This window comes from Meleagris gallopavo, chromosome 1 (assembly GCF_000146605.3).
Source record: "Meleagris gallopavo isolate NT-WF06-2002-E0010 breed Aviagen turkey brand Nicholas breeding stock chromosome 1, Turkey_5.1, whole genome shotgun sequence".
NCBI lineage: Eukaryota > Metazoa > Chordata > Aves > Galliformes > Phasianidae > Meleagris > Meleagris gallopavo.
The window spans coordinates 108,550,470-108,568,426 of NC_015011.2; the positions used below are offsets into that span (position 1 = coordinate 108,550,470).

At 46.6% G+C, this 17,957-nt stretch overlaps 1 long non-coding RNA gene across 1 annotated transcript; it reads left to right on the forward strand.

Moving 5' to 3' along the window:
• The first annotated feature begins 3,154 nt into the window (after window positions 1–3,154).
• Window positions 3,155–16,796, forward strand: LOC109370404. The gene is made up of 3 exons (XR_002120506.1): window positions 3,155–3,267; window positions 9,633–9,977; window positions 16,643–16,796. It is a non-coding gene; the product is annotated as an uncharacterized LOC109370404 (long non-coding RNA).
• Window positions 16,797–17,957: the final 1,161 nt, after the last annotated feature.

Below are 17,957 nucleotides of genomic sequence, written 5' to 3' on the forward strand. Positions count from 1 at the left end.
TTTGGTTTTTTTTTTTCCCCATATGTTTATTTTCTCCTCTTGTATGGAATGAGGTGCTGGGTGAACGGCTGGTGGACTTTGAGGCTTAAACCTGCAATTCACGCTGTTAGGATGGCATGGATTTCACACGCTTCCATGCCATTGCAGTTGCCAAAAGGGTCTTCCTCTGGTGCAGTAGTCCACAACCACCACCAGGAAGGAAGGAGTGCACGAGTAACACCATCTCCTGGTGCACAAATGCTTGTAGTGGGACTTGGAGTGGGGTAGAAGCCCCAGAGACTTTTTCTATCCCACACAGTTAACTGGTTACTCCAAAAAGCGCAACTTGGCCAAGCCAAGCCCCACACTGGGATACTGCGTATGTGCGATAAATGTATCACAGGTTCCTTGCAACCACAGGACAGATAATAATGTGTTACGTTTGAGGGTCACAGCATATATTTTTTCTCAGCAAAGTGTTTCAGTGTGTCTGTTCACACCACCAGCCTGTCACTTCCTTAGGGACATCTGACACAAGGACAAGTGCGTCTTTCCAATGTCTTAGCAGTGGGGAGAGAGGAGGCTCACCGCTCTGCAGAGGCTTCAGACCACACCAAACTCTCCCCAGCCTGTGCGTATCACACCCTTGCTCCTGCCCTCGCTGTAATTCTAGTGTAGCTCCATCTGACCCACTGGTATCTGGCACTCAACCCGAGAACTCAGTCCCTGGCAGTCAATAAAGAGATATAGGAAACACGCAATTCGCTTTGGGGGTTTGATTTTTCCTTTCCAAAGGTTCTGAAGTGGAAAGGTGAACGTGGTGCCTTGCACCACTCAGAGGATGCACTTTCCACCACATTCTGTAATTATTTTGTGTATTTGCCCTTTCATCTTCCTCTTATCATTCACACAAGCAAAACAAAGGAGTTAAAAGAAAAAAAAATTTACAACAACCCAACACTGAGCCATTTCTTAAGCAGAGAAGGGAGATGGTTGTTAATTAGAGAGCAAGGCATCCCTATGAACTCTAATACTATTTTAAACTTATTTTTACTGTGATTAATTATCAGGCAATTCCAAAGCTTTCAACCAAAAAATGTGCTATCTCTAGGGGAAATGCATGAATGATCATGTTTGGGAAAAGGATGGCATCATACTTTGAGTGAGCAGCTACTACCGGGCTGGGAGGCAGGAGAGAGGTCATGGTAAAAAAAGCTGCCTCTTTCTGCCTCACCTGGCTGTAAAGGGCCAGTGGCCACTGCTCCTTTGCTCTTTAAGGCATCTACCAGGTGCTGGCATCTCTCCTTTCTGATACAAACCTAACAGAGCTAGGAGGAAAGAATCAAACCAGCCTCATGGCAATACAAGACGGGAGATTGAAACTAGATGATCTTTAAGGTCCCTAAGTCGTTCTGTTATACTATGAAAAATTCTATGATCCTATTAAAATGTGAGAGGCTGCTATAAGCTCGTGTGTGAAGACACACTGGTGTTTTGTGCAGGGGTGGAATGTGTCCCCAGAGATTTAAAGCTCAAACTGAGGCCTCAAGCATGACACCCCTTCTTCTAGTTACATGGCTGTGGGATACCCCTCCTCTTTGTTGCACTTGGCTCTGCAAAGACCCTTGCTTCCCTTAATGTTCTTTACAAAGGTCTTTACAAACCGTGATCACAATTTCAAGAGGGAGCTCTTCACCACAGCTTTTCTGCACAAATTCACCTGTTAACAAAGTGCTACTAACACACTTCAAGGATTAACAAAATTTCTTGGAATGTTTTTTATTAGAAACTCAATGATGACTTTGTCATGGAGTGAAAGGCAGGGGGGAACCTGCCTTAGGGTGCCGATGGCACCTGGCAGTGTCCAGACAGTGTGGCGTGTGGTAACTGTACCAGGGTTTATAAAATCAAAACCATAGAATATCCCAAGTTGGAAGGGAACCACAAGGATCATTGAGTTCTGGAGATGGTACAGGAAAGACCCTGCACAATCCACGCAGCAGGACTGGAGCTGGGGATATCCCATCCTAGCTTGGGTTAGGAGATTAGCACTTAGATTGAGACTGACTGGCACTTTGGTGGAAAAACATGAGGCTGGGACATGGCACAGGTGTTCATGGCTTGTGTAGCACAAGCAGGGTAGAAATTGATGCAGTGGATGTTGGGGGACTTAGCACAGGGAGAGTGGTGATGTATTGGAATAGGTTGCCCAGGGGGGTGATGAAATCACTGTCTATGGAGGTGTTCAAGAGCCGTGTGGATGTAGCACTGCGGAGCACGGTCAGTGGGCATTGTGGGGATGGTTGGACTAGGTAATCTTAGTGGTCTTTTCCAGCCTTAATGATTCTATGACTCTTTTGGATCCAGGTATAAATGAACAGTGCTTTGAGCCATGTCCATTCCCATTCCTAAACTGCAGCAGTGCAAAGAGATCTACCTGAACCATGACAGAAGTCAGGAGGCCCAAGGGACATCAGCTGAGCTTGGTCTGTGGTCCCTGGACACCACTGCAGGGACTCTCCTACTTGACACACTCATTGCTTTCAGAGGATGTTGCCATGCGGTGCTGGACAGAAGGGCACGGCGCAGGCAGTTTGCACTGGGCATTCACAGAGGCAGGGAGAGCAGGAGGGCAGACTATCCCTCCCCACTATGGAGTCCAGTTCACCTGTCAGCTGCCTCCCAGACAACAAATCCGCCATGGTCTCCACTGGGTAGAGAGCTCTGGCCAAAAATAATGTGGTGACCCAAATGTAGCGCCTGCTCATGAAGGCAGCTGTTCAGACCTCTGACTGCAGGGATGCCTGAGCCTGCTGCTGCCAGTGGAGGGCAGCAGGGATTCCACCTGCGTGAGGTGTGAGCAGAGGGAAGATCTGCTTAGCATGGTGGCAGAGCTCAAAGAGGAGGTGGAGAGGTAAAGGAGGATCAGGGAGTGTGAGCAAGAGATAGATTGGTGGAGTAACTCCCTGTCATACCTGTGAGAAAGGCACCAGAGTGATTCACCCCAAATGGTGGTGGACCCCCTTGCCCTGCCGCTGTTTGGGAAGAGGGAGGGGACCCTAAAAGATGGTGAAGAATAGAAACAGATCTCCGCTCAGTGTCACAGGCAACTCCCCAACCCTACCTACCTTGGTTGCCCAGGTGTTCCTATGTAATAATAAATCTGAAGCTCTGGAACTTGAGGGAGAGGTAAGTGAGGATGTGGTAAATGGTCCACCCAGAAGATTGTCTGGGGCAAGGTGGTCAACTCCACATCTCAAGATTGCCTCCACCAAGAAGGAAATAAGGGTAATTGTCATAGACAACTCCCTTCTGAGGGGAACAGAGGGCCCCATATGTCAGCCAGATCCTACCTGTAGGAAAGCATGTTGCCTCTCTGGGGCCACTAAAAAATGTCCTGGTCTGGTTCAACCCTCTGATTATTACCCTTTACTGATAGTTCAGGGTGGCAGCAATGAAATCACTGAGAGAAATTTGAGGGCTATCAAAAGGGACTTCAGGACATTGGAGTTGTTAATTGGTGGAGCAGGAGTTCCCATGGTATTTTCCTCTATCCCCTAAGTGGCAACAAGGGATGCTGAGAGGACCAGGAAAACCCATCTGATAAATATGTGGCTGGTGCCATAACAGCAATTTTGGCTTTTTTGACCATGAAGCAGTTTGCTTGATGCCTGGCCTGCTGCCTGCTGATGAGTCTAATCTGTCTCAAAGGGGGAAATGAATCCTAGTCCAGGAGGTGGCAGAGCTCATTTGAGAGGGCTTTAAACTATATATGAAGGGGGAGGGAGATAAAACCAGGCTTTCCTTCAGAAGGAATAGGCAAGGAAGGAGGGGTGGTGGTGTGACTCTGTGTGTTAGAGAGTGTTTTGATGTTGTTGAGCTTGGGGCTGGAAATTATAAGGTTGAGTTTCTATGGGTAAGGGTCAGGGGAAAGGCCAACAAGACTGACATCCCAGTGGGGGTCTGTTATAGACCACTAAACAGGATGAAGAGGCTGATGAGGTATTCTATGAGCAGCTTGTGCAATCACCAGCCCTTGTTCTCATGGAAGACTTCAACTTCCCTGATACATACTGGAAATATAATACAGTGCAGAAGTAGTCTAGGAGATTTCTAGAATATATGCAAGATAACTTCATGGCATAGCTGATAAGAGAGCCTAACCAGGGGAGATTTCTCATTAGATCTGCTGTTCACAAACAGAGAAGAACTGGTGGGAGATATGGAGCCTGGGAGCAGTTTTAAGCAAAGAGAACTCAAAATAGTAGAGTTCTTGATTCTCAGTGAAGTCAGGAGGGGGGCAGCAAAACTGCTACCTTGGACTTCTGGAGGGCAGACTTTGAACAGGACACTGGTAGGGAGGGTCCCTTGGGATTCAGTCCTGAAGGGTGAAGGGGTCCAGGCAGGCTGGTTGCTCCTCAAGAAGGAAGTCTTCAAGGGGCAGGAGCAGGCTGCCACCCTCATGCCTCAAGATGAGCCAATGGGGAAGAAGACTTGCATGGATGAATAGGGAACTTTTTGAGGCTCCAGAAGAAAAAGAGAGTCTACCTCCTGTGGAAGAAGGGATGGGCAACTTGGAGAGAGTACAAAGAAATTGTTAGAATATGCAGGGAGAAAATTAGAAAGGCAAAAGCCCAGCTTGAACTCAACCTGGCCACTGTAGTAAAAGATAAAAAACTTTTTTTACTAGTATATTAACAGTAAGAGGATGGCTAAGGAGAATTGTCATCCTATATTGGATGCAGTGGGGAATGTGACCACTGAATATAAGGAAAAGGCTGAGATTCTCATTCTTTACATTCTTTACATGCATTCTTTACACCTGCCTTTTAAAGTCAGACCAGTTATCCTCAGGATACTCTACCCCCTGACCTGGAAGTCTTGGAGAGTAGAATAAATCCCCCACAATTCAGGTGGAAATAGTTAGAGACCTACTACTCCATCTGGACTGTTTCAAGTCCATGGGCCAGATGGGATCCACCTGAGGGTGCTGAAGGAGCTGGTATAGGTGATTGCCAAGCCTCTTTCCATCATCTATCAAGTATTCCTGGTCCACTGGAGAGGTCCCACAGGATAGGAGTTTTGCATTGTGGCTCCCACTTACAAGAAGGCTCATAAGCAGGATCCAGAGAACTACAGGCCTGTCAGCCTGACCTTGGTGCCAGGGAAGTTTATGGAACAGATCATCTTGAGCGCAGTCACAAGGTAGGTGGAGCAATGAGTGGATCAGGTCCAGCCAGCATTGGTTCATGAAAGGCAGGTTCTGCTTGACCAACCTGATCTCCTTCTATGATAAGTGACCCACCTGGTTGATGAGGGAAAGGCTATTGATGTAATCTACCTAGACTTCACTAAGGCCTTTGACACTGTCTCCCACAATATTCTCCTGGGGAAGCTGGTAGCCCACGGCTTGGACAGATAGACTCTTTGCTGGGTAAAGAACTGTCTGGATGGCTGGGCACAGAGACTGGTGTGAATGGAGTTAAATCCAGCTGGCAAGTTGTCACAAGTGATGTTCCCCAGGGAGTCAGTATTGGGGCCTGTCCCGCTCAATATCTTTATTGATGATTTGGATGAGGGAATCAAGTGCACTCTCAGTAAGTTTGCAGATGACACCAAGTTGACAGGAAGTATCAATCTGCCTGGGAATAGGAAGGCCCTATAGAGGGATCTGGACAGGCTGGATAGTTGGGATGAGGACAATGGGATGAAGTTCAACATGACCAAGTGCTGGGTCCTGCACTTTGGCCACAGCAACCCCAGGCAATGCTACAGGCTTGGGCAGAGTAAATGGAAGACTCTGCAGAGGAAAAGGACCTGAGGGTGTTGGTTGACACTCATCTTAACATAAGCCACCAGTGTGTCCAGGTAGCCAAGAAGGCCAATGGCCTCCTAGCTTGTATCAGAAATAGTGTACCAGCAGGGACTGGAAGGTGATCATCCCCCTGTGGTTGGTGCTGGTGAAGCTGCACTTTGAGTGCTGTGTTCAGTTTTGGGCTCCTCATTGCAAGAAAGGCATTGAGACCCTGGAGTGTGTACAGTAAAGGGCACTGAGGCTGAAAGATCTGGAGCACAAGTCTGATGGGTAACAGCTTACAGAATTGGGATTGTTCAGTCTGCAGAGAGAAGGCTTGGGAGACCTTATTGCTCTCCATAGCCACTTGAATGGAGATTGTGGTTAGGTGAGGGTCATTCTCTTATCCCACATAAAAGCAAAAGGACGAGAGTGAGTGGCCTCAACTTGCACCAGGGGAGGTTCAGGTTAGATATTAGGAAAAATATTTTCTGAAAGAATGGTGAGGCACTGCCCAGAGAGTTGGTGAAGTCACTGTCCCCTGGAGCATTTCATGAAATATGTAGATATGGTACTAAGGAACATGGTTTAGTGGGCAACACTGGAAGACAGTTGGAGTAGGTAATCTTAGAGGTCTTTTGCAACCTTAAAGATCCTATAATTCTATGGAGCTGTTTGAGGTTGGGTACTCAGCCCATTGGGGCCTGGAAAGCCACACATGGCATAGATTCATCGTGCAAACTCTTGGGGTCTTGGATGTGTTGGAGACTTTGTTAGCCTCCTCCTGTCAAGGGAAAAGGCATGTAGCTTCTATGAAACTCTGTCTAAGGGCATCTGTGTAATAAAGTGACAGCTAACCGAGCACGTGTGCTTAGCATATACAAAACTTTGGATCTATGGCATAATGTCTATACACAGATCATTTTGTTTCCTTGGCACCTCCAATGCTCTGCTTAGAGATGCCATACCAAAGGATTTTTATACATGTATCTATCTGCTCTGGAAAAGAAAAAGACAGCTGAACAAAGTGATAGCTGTTTCTGAAATCAGTCAGCTCGGGGAGCCCCGTGATTGGCCAAAAGATGGCAGCAGCCCCATGTCTTTCGGATTTCATAGCCCTCTGTTTCGAAGGAAATGCCAAACAGAAAGGTCACGTTTGGTATTTTTCTGACTATCTCCTGTGTATTCCTCCAGCAATGTTTTTATTTTTCTTCTTTTTTTCATTTTTTTTTCCCCTCTCAGCAGCAATTACTTCAGTTTTCTTTCTCTTTCCCTCAGTGACAATGCTCTCAGAAGGAAGCTGTGCGATGCCATTGTCCCTGCTGTCTCCTCTTTCCACCCGCTTGGGCTGATGCCAGTCCCTTGCTGCAGGACTCCGCGTGCTGTCCCCCTGCCTATTATGCTGTTATTTTCCCTGGAAAAGTGGCTGGGAGCCCCTCTCCCACTTCCCTTGTTTTCCATATTCAGCCCCTCACAGGGAGGGTGGAAACAAGGGGGATGAACAGATGTCTCCAAAGCTGTCCATCTCCTGCCCTTCAGAAGTCACCTGAACATGGGCCTGCACACCCTGCTGGAGCAGGGAGTGGTCCACAGGGACTCAGAGGTGCTTTCCCACCTCATTCATCCTGTGATAAAGAGAAGGGGTGCTCTGCTCCCCCACACACAGCACATGACCAAGCCTGGGACGCCCAGCTGAGGGCTGGCACGACAGTTGGCTCTGCTGGTGTTTATCTCAAGATAACCCACTCCTTGAGATAAGCCACCCTGAGCCTATGGCAGTGCTCAGAGCTGAGCTGTGGAGATCACTGTGAGTAGCCTGCTCAATGGTTTTCAGTGCTGCCTAAGGAAGGCTTGAACTTTAATTTCCTGCTTTTTTCACTGTTTGTTTTTACTTAAGGAGAAGTATTCGGGACATCTCACCTCATCTTGGCTGGTTTTGCTGGAAGGCTCCTTGGGCATTTCACAGGGTGTGCACATCGAACCCACCGCAAACAAAGCTCGTCCAACCCTTCTCAATGATGCTGACTTCCCAAAGCATTCACTAACAGCCTGTCCTTTTTTCTCATAATTTATGAACCACTTCCAAACAGCTCACAAAACAGCAATGCAGAACGCTTGGCTTAAATTTATGTTCTCAGCGGGCTTCAGGGTGAGGGAAGCTATACGAAGCTTTGCTTCAGAATCTGAATGTGTCAGCATTTTGCTTGTGAGGTTCACAACACCGCAACGCGTGATTCTGTATGACAGAAAGCAGGAGCACGTCTGGCTCATTCAGTTCTCTGGCATTTTGGCTTCTCCTGAGTGCACCTTTTGTCCCATTGGTTTTTGGTGTGGCAGCTGAAAGTCTCACCTGAACGTAACACAAAATGAATGCCCTGTCACATCAGTGTGGAGAAAATGGAACACAGTGAACTTCATTAGCAGTGGCAGGGTGATTCTGTGGAGTCAGTGAAAGGATTTTGTAAAGAAAAGCAATCGTTGAAAAGTTTTTTGCTTGGCAGGAGTTTCTCTAGCAACACAAACCAGAGATGACATCCTAGGGTGAGCCCCACGGGCTGGCTTTGCTTTTCCAGCAACAAGTAATTCCCTATCATTTCAATTCATTAAGAAGGAGAGCAGAGAGTGAGAGAAACAGAGTGGCCTGAACAGAAGGCTCAAACAAGCAGTGGAATCAGAGGGTGAACCAGTGAAGCTGCCTTAACATTCATTTCTATCTTAACGAATCATAGAATCATGTAATTGTTTGAGTTGGAAGGGACCCTTAAAGGTCACCTGGTCCAACTCCCCTGTAGTGAACAGGGAACAGCTACATCAGGTTGCTCAGAGCCACATCCAGCCTGACCTTGGATGCCTCCAGGGATGGGGAACCCACCACCTCTCTGGACAACCTGTGCATCACCACCCTTATTGTGAAAAATTTTTCCTTATATCCAACCTCATTTCCCCCTCTTTTAGCTTGAAACCAGTTCCCCTTGTCCTATCACAACAGACCCTGCTAAAGACTCTGTCCCCTACTCTTTTACAGCCCTCTTTAGATACTGAACTGCCACACTCAGATCTACCCAGAGCCTTCTCTTCTCCAGGCTGAACAGCCCCAGTTCTCTCAGCTTGTTCTCCTAGGGAAGGTGTTTCCTCCCTCAGATCTTTTCAGACATGCTCTAACAGGTCCATGACTCCTATCTTCCTAGGAAAGATCAGCCCACTTGTGCTCCCCCAGAGATCAGACAGATAACTCAGAGACAAAGCCTCCAGCTAAATAAATACCCACAGAGCCACTTATTTCTGGTTCAGTAACACAGACTAAAAGGGGGGGAAAAAAAACCAAAACCGAAGCCAAAAGAACAAAAAAAAACCACCCTACAAACAAACACAAAAATACAATGGAACTAACAAACTTCAAAACCTAAAGGCTATACGTGTTTTCTTATGGTTTGATAGGATGAAGTGCAGAAGCCGGCCTAAAATCCAGAATAATTGTAAATGCTCTCTGACAGCGTGAGGCAGAACTCAGTGTGTGAAGGCTTTGCAGCTGGACTGTGCTGTTCTGCTGCCTGGAGCTGAAGCACGGGGCGTGCCGGTCTTGGGGGCTTTGGTATAATTTCAGTTTCTTATTCCGGTTCATGCCTGGTTCATTATGCAAAGCAGCCCAACCGTGTGACTGGCATTTGAGTTGTTAATATGACAGCTGGAAGTACACTGATTTTGTCAAAAGATTTAAAAAAATGTAAAAAACAAACAAACAAAACAACCGAGAAATCTGAGCCTGACAATGTTTTACCTATAAATTTTACAGTAAAGCAGATGGTGTGAATGGAAGAAATAATGCATATCCATAGAATTTGTGGTTTTGTTTGCACAGGCCTTTCGTTGCCAGCTGCTGCAGGATGGACTTGCGTGCATGGATGCCTTGGGGAGATGGCGTCAGCCTGATGTGACCAGTTACCGTGTTGAGTAAACCTCTCCTACAGAGCTCTGCCATGCACCCTCACAGTGCTTGGGGCTCAGAGGAGTTACTCATTGCCTGTCTGCACTGCAGAGTGAAGTCCTACAGTGAATCAGATGTAAACTCACGTTTCTTAAGCGTCTGAGGTGAAATGCTTGGAAAATTTACCTTGGAAAAGGACCAGGCTCGAAGGCCTCCAGCTTATTTTGCTGTAGCTGCAATATCTCAGGGCACCACCAGGTCAAAGGTTTATAGACAGAGGTAATATTTTTCTTTATACTCCCTGGCAGAGCTGGAAAAATTAGAGGAGTTTTTGGGCACGAAAGCCAATCTATGAGTCACTGAGGGCTTTGAGAGATGAGCCTTGACCACAGTTGTTATGGTGGGTTAGACATTACCTCCTTTTAAATTAAAGAAATGTTCTGTTGGTGTAGAATACATAGGTGCTGAGGTTGCCCTCTGAGTGGAAGCAAACTTTCCCTAGTGTGAGGCAATGAAGAAGAGGTCTCAAGGCAGAAAACAAAGTTTTGCCTAGGTGGAAATCCCCCCTAGCTTAGAATCATAGAATCGTAGAATCACCAAGGTTGGAAAAGACCTCTAAAATGACCTAGTCCAACTGTCATATACCACCAGTATTTCCCTGCTAAACCATGTCCCTTAGTTCAGCATCTCCACATTTCTTGAACACCTCCATGGATGGTGACTCCATCACCTCCCTGGGCAGCCTGTTCCAGCACTTGAACACTCAGGGCCAGGTGAGTGGCAGGGATGCTACCTTGGGGAGTCCCCTGGGCACCAGCTGGGTTCCTGCAGAGACAGCAGGAAGAGGGGAATGGCTGCAGCTTTTAAGCAGTGTGCTTATGCATGCTGATTTCAAACCATTCAGGGTTCAGGGTCCCCTTGCTAGCTCTGCTGGGAGAGGGTGATACCAAACTGCGGTGCTGCTTTAGCTATGGATCTGCCCTTGTGCAGATGCTCCTTGCGACCCTTGTTTGTATCCTGGGAGCATGTCTGTCTCACCTGAGCTCACACAGGGCCCTGTCTGCAAGTGCAGCCAAGGATCCAGCTGCCTGTTCATGCCCTGCAGGTTAATGCTGCACCCATGGTAGAGCCTGTGATGAGACCTGTTGTGGGACTACATGATGGGACCCATGATGGGACCCGTGATGGGACCCATGATGGGATACATGATAGAACCTGTGCTGGGAACACAATTTAACCTGTCAGCATGCTGTCACATGGTGAGGTACTGTCTGGAAAGAAGAAAGCCTTACCTCCAAAAATGTATGGGTTGGAGGTATATGGGGGCCAAAGGAAAGAGGAGGGTACTAAACAACAACTGGCCTTATATTAATTCCAGCTGAATCACAGGAGGAATATAGCCTTGCAAGCACTGATGTTTATTAAAGCCTTTATTCTCAAATATGTGCAGGTTGCAATTGGAAACCAAGAAACATATCCCTTCTACCAGTGACAGAGTGGTCTGGTGACATTATGGTGTGCCTGTCTTAACGCAGCTTACTTGCCATCGAGCACTAGCCATGCAAGACATCTGTCTCCTCCTTCCCCTTGCATCTAAGAGCCGGCACCTCTCTGTCAGTGCAATAAGCAGCAGTTTTCGCCCTTGCTTTCCCTTCCCCAGCTGGCCAGGCTCAGCCAGTTCTCAGGACATGTCCCCACTGACTGATGAGGAGTGGCAAAGCTGTATTGTTTTTCAGCTGAGAAGAAGCAAAGAGTGCACCTTCACCAGCTCAAGCTGCTGACATTAACAAGCTATCGCTTTACCCTGGCTGGTGTGGATACTGTGACACTGCCATGCTGAGGAACCAGCTGGCACAGCAATCCAGCAAAGCCTTGCAAAATGCCAGGGCCTCTGGCCAGAGCTTCCTTGCTTCAGCAAAAGGCTGCAGCTGAAAATAGGGCCCTCCTTTCCAAAGGATGGCCCCTCTTGAATACTTGGCATGCCCACAGTGCGTGGTGGGCGGGTTAGGCGTTGTCAGCCTGCTGAGAATAGGATCCTATGGGGAGAGGGAGAGTGGCAATGCCTGTTACTGAGCGAGCTGGGACTTTTAACACCTGTTACTGAGGTAACCACTGTGCGCATGCGCTAGGGATGTCTAGAGTCATCGAGGTCTTCTGTCACACCTCCAAGCAGTGTCCTTCCCACGTCCGCAAACTCACTAGCCACCGAACCTGGCTGGCATTCAGAACTGCTGTAGGACCCTGGTTGTACATTTACTTTCTATGCAGCTTGTTCTGGCGTAGCAGGAATACACCCTGTGCTTGGAGAGGGCTGGCGGAAACATAAGCTCTCTGGCTTTTGTCCTTTAAATGTCAAAGAAAAGGGCACAAACCAGTTGCAGAAGATGGGGCAGGAAAAGTGGAGGCTGTGGAGCTACAGACCTACTGCCTTTATGAACACCTAAGGTTGGTGTCACCCTGTCAAGGCCCATCCTGCCCAGCAGGGTTCACAGAAGTTTTTCTCCCCACACCTCACTGCATTCTGGACCACGAAGCACTTCCTGACCATCTTTGAGCCAATTTAGATCAACAGGACAAAAGACCAAAAGCCATACACTTTGCTACAGTACAGGATGATGGCAGGTGAGATCCAGAGCCTTGCCAGCATGTCAGCAGCTGGCAGGAGAAGTATTTTTGTGAGATGAACATGTGGGGATGAGTCTGCAGAGGACAAATCCTGGGAAACCTGTACTTGAGTTGCTCAAAGTATTTTGATGTCTGTAGCATCTGTGGAGAAGCTCAAACTCCACGTGCAATGTACAGCTGAGAAAGGGCTTGGCATCAGGTTGTGAATGGCAAGCCCTATGGCCCAAGCATTCTGCAGTCCCATGCTTGCTCATGTCTGGGATGCAAGGATAGGATTCAGCTCACTTAACTTGGAAAATGGAGTTGGACACGGTTCTAGGCTTGAAAGGGTCTCAAAGAAAGGAGTGGATTTGGCTTCCATAACCCTTCTACATTGCTTACTTTAATCACAACCTAAGGTTATCTTGTTTACAAGTGGAAGGCATTGGCTCAGGTCTGCTAGAAACTTGGTCTTGAAAGATTTGTGAACCTCTCTCAACTTTGATTTTGTCTCACTCGCTTTATCAGCTTTATCAGGAAGTGCAAAAAAAAAAGTACTGCTGCATTTTTATGCACACAGCCATTTATGCCAGCGCAGTTTGCAAATGTGGATCCAAAACACTGGTGCTGGTGTGGAAGCATTCTGCAGTCCCCTTGTCTGTAACTCCCATCATTATGAAGATCCTGACTGTGGGTTTCCAATATTTCCTTGAATCTCCTTTTCCTGGAAGATTTAAAACACAGGTTTCCCTAGGAAATGCACCTTCCTTCTTTGGTCTGAGGCTGGTCCAAAACTTTCTGAGTGATGACCTGAACACAAACCCATGGTTTCCTAAGGTGGAGAAGAAGAGGAAACTGTAGGAAATTGCATTGTCTGAATGCAGCAGTCTTCAGGGAAGTAAACAGCAGATTGGAAGCTGAGGCTGATGCAGCTGAACACTCAACAGGGACCTTGTGTCCGTGGAGAGTATTGTTCAGGGGAGGATGGGAAATGTTTGTGCTCTTGGAGTGAGATCTAGATCCTGCCACAACGGGACAACTCCAGGTACCTCATGGGTTTTCAGTTAATACCAGGCCACAGAAATTAATTGCTCCCTGTGGGTATACTCAGCCAGCATGTCCTTGACCAGGACTGCTCATTTTCAAAGTCCTGCTGAAGGGCATCCTGCAAAGGTTTCAGATGCTTTTGGCTGCTTGATAGGTTACCGGGGTCTTTACATGCTGGGAGAAACAAGTTGGTGTCATGTATACTCAGTATGTACTCCATGGTTGAAGTTTCTATTTTAGTGGTCCATTAAAATCCTGCCCTATTCAGCTACACACCTTTGTCATTGTTAATAGTGTCACTGTATTTTAAACAGCATTCTCCATTTGGGGACTTCCAAGTTTCTGCATAGCCCTCAAACATTACTTTTGTTTTTTTAACACACTTTCTCTTAAAAGGAGGAATATGAGCCAGAGTGATCAAATCTAGACCAGACAAAACAGCTAGACATGGTTCAATGCAACTTTTTGGTGCAAAGGCTGGACAGAAGGATGGCTTTGCAAAATTCTTAAACCAGCTTGTACTCAAAGTAGTGGAATTAATTTGCAGACATTGTTCTTACCTATTCACATCACTTGCCACATGGTGCAAGGGTATGTATTGGATGAAAGACTTCTGACACATCTTGGTTGCTCTTGAAAACAGACTTAAAAGTAGCTAGACCTTGGTTCTGTAAAGCCTTTTTGATTAGGGTTTTGTTCACCCAATCAGTGCTGAGACCAAGGGGGCAAGTGAACTCTGGCCCATTTGCAGATATGATGAGGAACATGAGAGCTTTGGGCCTCCCAAGGATGCCAGAGGGACCTCATGGACATTGCCTTCATTCCCTCAAATGACTTTGACAGATATGGCTCAAATTATTTAAAATGAAGAACCTCCAAAGAAATGAGGCAAAATGTCATACCTGGGGAGGTATTTTGAATGATGAGCAGCCAAAATGTGGCAAAAAATCAACAGATAAATGGGAAAAAGTAATGTGGGCTAGATGATTCAGAGGAGACCAGAGGCTCAATCTGAGTTGAGATGTGTTTGTACACATGTGGGAAGAATGTATATCACTATTAAAATTTGAATTGCTGCTCTGTCAAGACATTATCAAAATGGCTGAGGAGAAGTAATAAGCTTGGGAGGTTTATTCCATGGCTTGCAGATCAGGGACTACTGACACAAATCTAGGATTGGTACCTCTTTCAGAAAATTACCGTTATGAGAAGACTCATTAGAGATAATATTCTCATTTCCTTTCTGGCAGCAAGTCTGCAAACTAAAATAAACAGTAGGATGCTCCTCATTGATGGGAAAAGACATATTCCTGTATTGTAATCCAGAGGGATAATATATATTCATTTTTCAAAGCAGTGCAGGTCATTTATCAGCAATGTAGCTTTGTCCTTGGCAAGATTTTATTTAGTGTGCACGCACAGCACAGCCTTATACCATGGTATGAGTTCTCCACTGGACAGCTGAAGGCTTGGTTTTGGTTTTGATCCATGCTCTGCGAGAGTCCTCTTGTTCCAGGTCTAGTTACAAGCCCTTGAGTTGCTAAGCTTCACAAAGTGTTGGCTCAGTAAGAATAGGTAAGAGATGAGAATCATGTGAGTCTGGGCCAAGTTTGAGAAACCTCTCTGCCTCTTAGGAAGGTGTTATTGCTTTGGGTCAAGCCAGGCAAAAGGTCCATTAATGTTTCTGACTGAGACAAAGTAGAATGTAAGGGATGTGTGCCAAGTCCCAATGCCCACTGCCTGTGTCTTGTACAGTTTCTGTCACTGCAGTTCTTAAAATGAGGATGTTTATTTCTCAGTGGTGTAACTCAGCTTTGCCAATGGGATTTTGGAGACACTTTAGAGGACTAAAGCTTCTCCCTTGGCCAGCAATCCGTTCTGCCTGGCTCTCTCCCAGGACAACTCTTCTCTTGTCCCAGTTAGAAAATTGTCCTGCTCTAAGGGGAGAGATGTTTTCTTGCTTTCCTCATGCTGTGCTGCCCTGAGAGCACACGTAATGATATAACATCATGTTTGCAATGAAAAATGCCCCTAATTCATGGTGCTGTGAATCTGTAGCAAGTCACCCAAATGCATGCTTTTTTTGAAGAGTAAAACAGTGATGAGCCTGGGTGGAGAGCATGCACCCAGCTTGTATCAGGAAGCTGGGAGCAGCCAGTGCTCCTTGGTTCATTGGCACAGCGAGGACATGAGTCCCCAGGGGCCACCCCACCGGCTGCCCCTGTCCCAGTCTGCCCACATTTGGCACTGCTGGGCACTGTCAGGATGGCCAAATGTAGCCGCCTGTTGAATGTTACCTCTTTGTGTGGGAAGGGCTGTTGGAAGTGGCTGAGGTGGACACTGAGCCAACCTCACTGTTGTCCTTCAGTGCTTGACGCGGGTCATTCGGTGCAGCCATCACATGGCAGCGTTTGGAGATTCCTGCAGTTCCAGGTCACAGGCAAGAGTGGCTCAGCTAAGGTCAGTGAGTTTAACTGCGGTAAAACCAGGGCTTGTTTCTTTCTGGGAAAGGACAGAAGTTGTGGCAAGGTGTTTTTCTTAGAGGTAAGGCAGCCACTTCTCTCTGTGTGCTCTCATTCCCATGTAAGGAAAGCAGATACACATGGAAGCAAAAGGAAAAAAGTGCTTTCAGTTTAAAAGTATCTGTGCTCAGAAGCAACAAAATATGCAGGCTCCTTATTCCCCATTGAAATCAAAGCAGGTAAAGTATATTGCCCAGTGAGGTGATAGAAACTCTGTCCCTGGAGACATTCAAGATCAGGCTGGACAGGGCTCTGAGCACCCTGATCTAGATGTAGGTGTCCTTATTTGTTGCAGGTAGTTGGACCAAATGGTCTTTAAGGGTCCTTTCCAGCTCGAATTTTGTGGTTCTATGTATGTCCAGGGTTTCCCAAGTGAAATGCTGGGAACCAAGTCCAGCCTGAGTGCATTAGCACTGTGACTGGAAGGATGGCTGGAATCAGGCTGGTGGCTCCCAGTCAAATCCAGTGGACATCTTCTTCTCGGACATATCTCAAGGGTGCCTGCAGGCTGCTGGAGTAGGTACAGAGCCCTGTCCCCAGAACTCTTCCATGGCTCCTGCCTGCCCTTTGCTATGTCAAACCTCCTAAGGAAAGGCAGGGAGAGGTTTTGCCGAGATGGAGGTAAAGCACAAAGTCCTCAGGATTTGGCTTCCTTGAGGGAGTCCCCACACAGGATCTTCTTGATTGTTTAAAGAAGGTGTTTGAAATAAATATGGATTCCTGCTTTACCTCAGTGAGCTGACACGTGTCATCCTCTCTCTTTCTCCCCAGGGAAGTGTGCTGGCCCTCCTGTGCCCCCTTTCCATCCGTATTCTTAAATGAGGCCACAACTCGCTGAAAGTCCTTGTAAGGATTCCTGTGAAGAATAAATCAAAACAACATAATCAGATAAAAAAATAATTGCTTTTCCATCTGCTGAAGTTTATAAAAAAAAAATAAAAACAAACCAGCAACTTCTGCCACTAATCAGCCTGTTTTCTATCTGCTTTTATTTTAAAATAAAATACAGGCAAGTATTATGATTATCTATTGTTGAGAAATGATTAACTTGAGGAAACATTTGTGGTGGAAGGAAATTTAAGTCAAGTCCAATTTGACCTCGGGACCTGCCAGGAGCAGTGGGAGCACCTGCAGGCTGAGCATCGCCTGGATGGGAGCTGCTCCTTCCTTTCCCTGCTCAGTGAGTCCAGTGCAATAGGGCTTAGACACAAGTTGTGTTGGGTGGTGCTGTGTGGAACCAGGAGTTGTATTCAATGTTCCTTGTGGGTCCCTTCCAGCTCAGGATATTCTATGGTTCTGTGACACATCTCTGTTTCCCAGCATACTCTGGAAGATGTGTTCTTGCCCAGCTGTGCTGCAGGTACCATCTATTCACAGGCATTCAGAAAAACCCAGTGCCATGGCTAGGTTTATTTGTTCAGCTTCCCTCCCTGCCCCATCTCCCACCTAAAATTAGTGCTAAGCACAGACATGCAAAGACTTTCCAAACAAATTATTATGCAATCCTCAAATCTCTGCCTGGGCTGATTGCTCAGGCTGCCTTATTAGCATTGCACCTGCTTTAAGCATCGATGCTACCAAATCATATGGAAAAACATGCAAATTCCATGTAGCTTTCTGGCAAATTAGCATGCTTCCTGCTCAAAGGTGAAGATTATGTAGAGAAGTACTAACATAATCTGACTAAATACTGAAGTAAGCAAATTAGGCGAAAGGATAACTAAAAAAGGGCATAAGCATCAATTCAATCATATGAAAAAAAACTGATGTAAGGATAACACAAAGAGTGTCTGTGGTTTGTCTGCATGGTGCTTGGTGCATGGAGCTGTTTACCTCCCTGCTGGCAAGCAGGATCACAGTGGCTGCCTGCTTTAGCAAAAGGGAGGCATGGGATGTTTGTGTTGGGAATGGAGGCAAAAGGTACTAGTTTCTTGATAGAAAGACAGAAGCATTAGTGATACTGATGTACCCAATCTATGGTTACTGAGTGGCCAGAAAATTCAGTCCTTTGGATGTGTATCCTAAACATCTAATGATGTCAACTACTGTGGAAAAAATCACAGGCATAATCCTAGAAGTTAAAGTT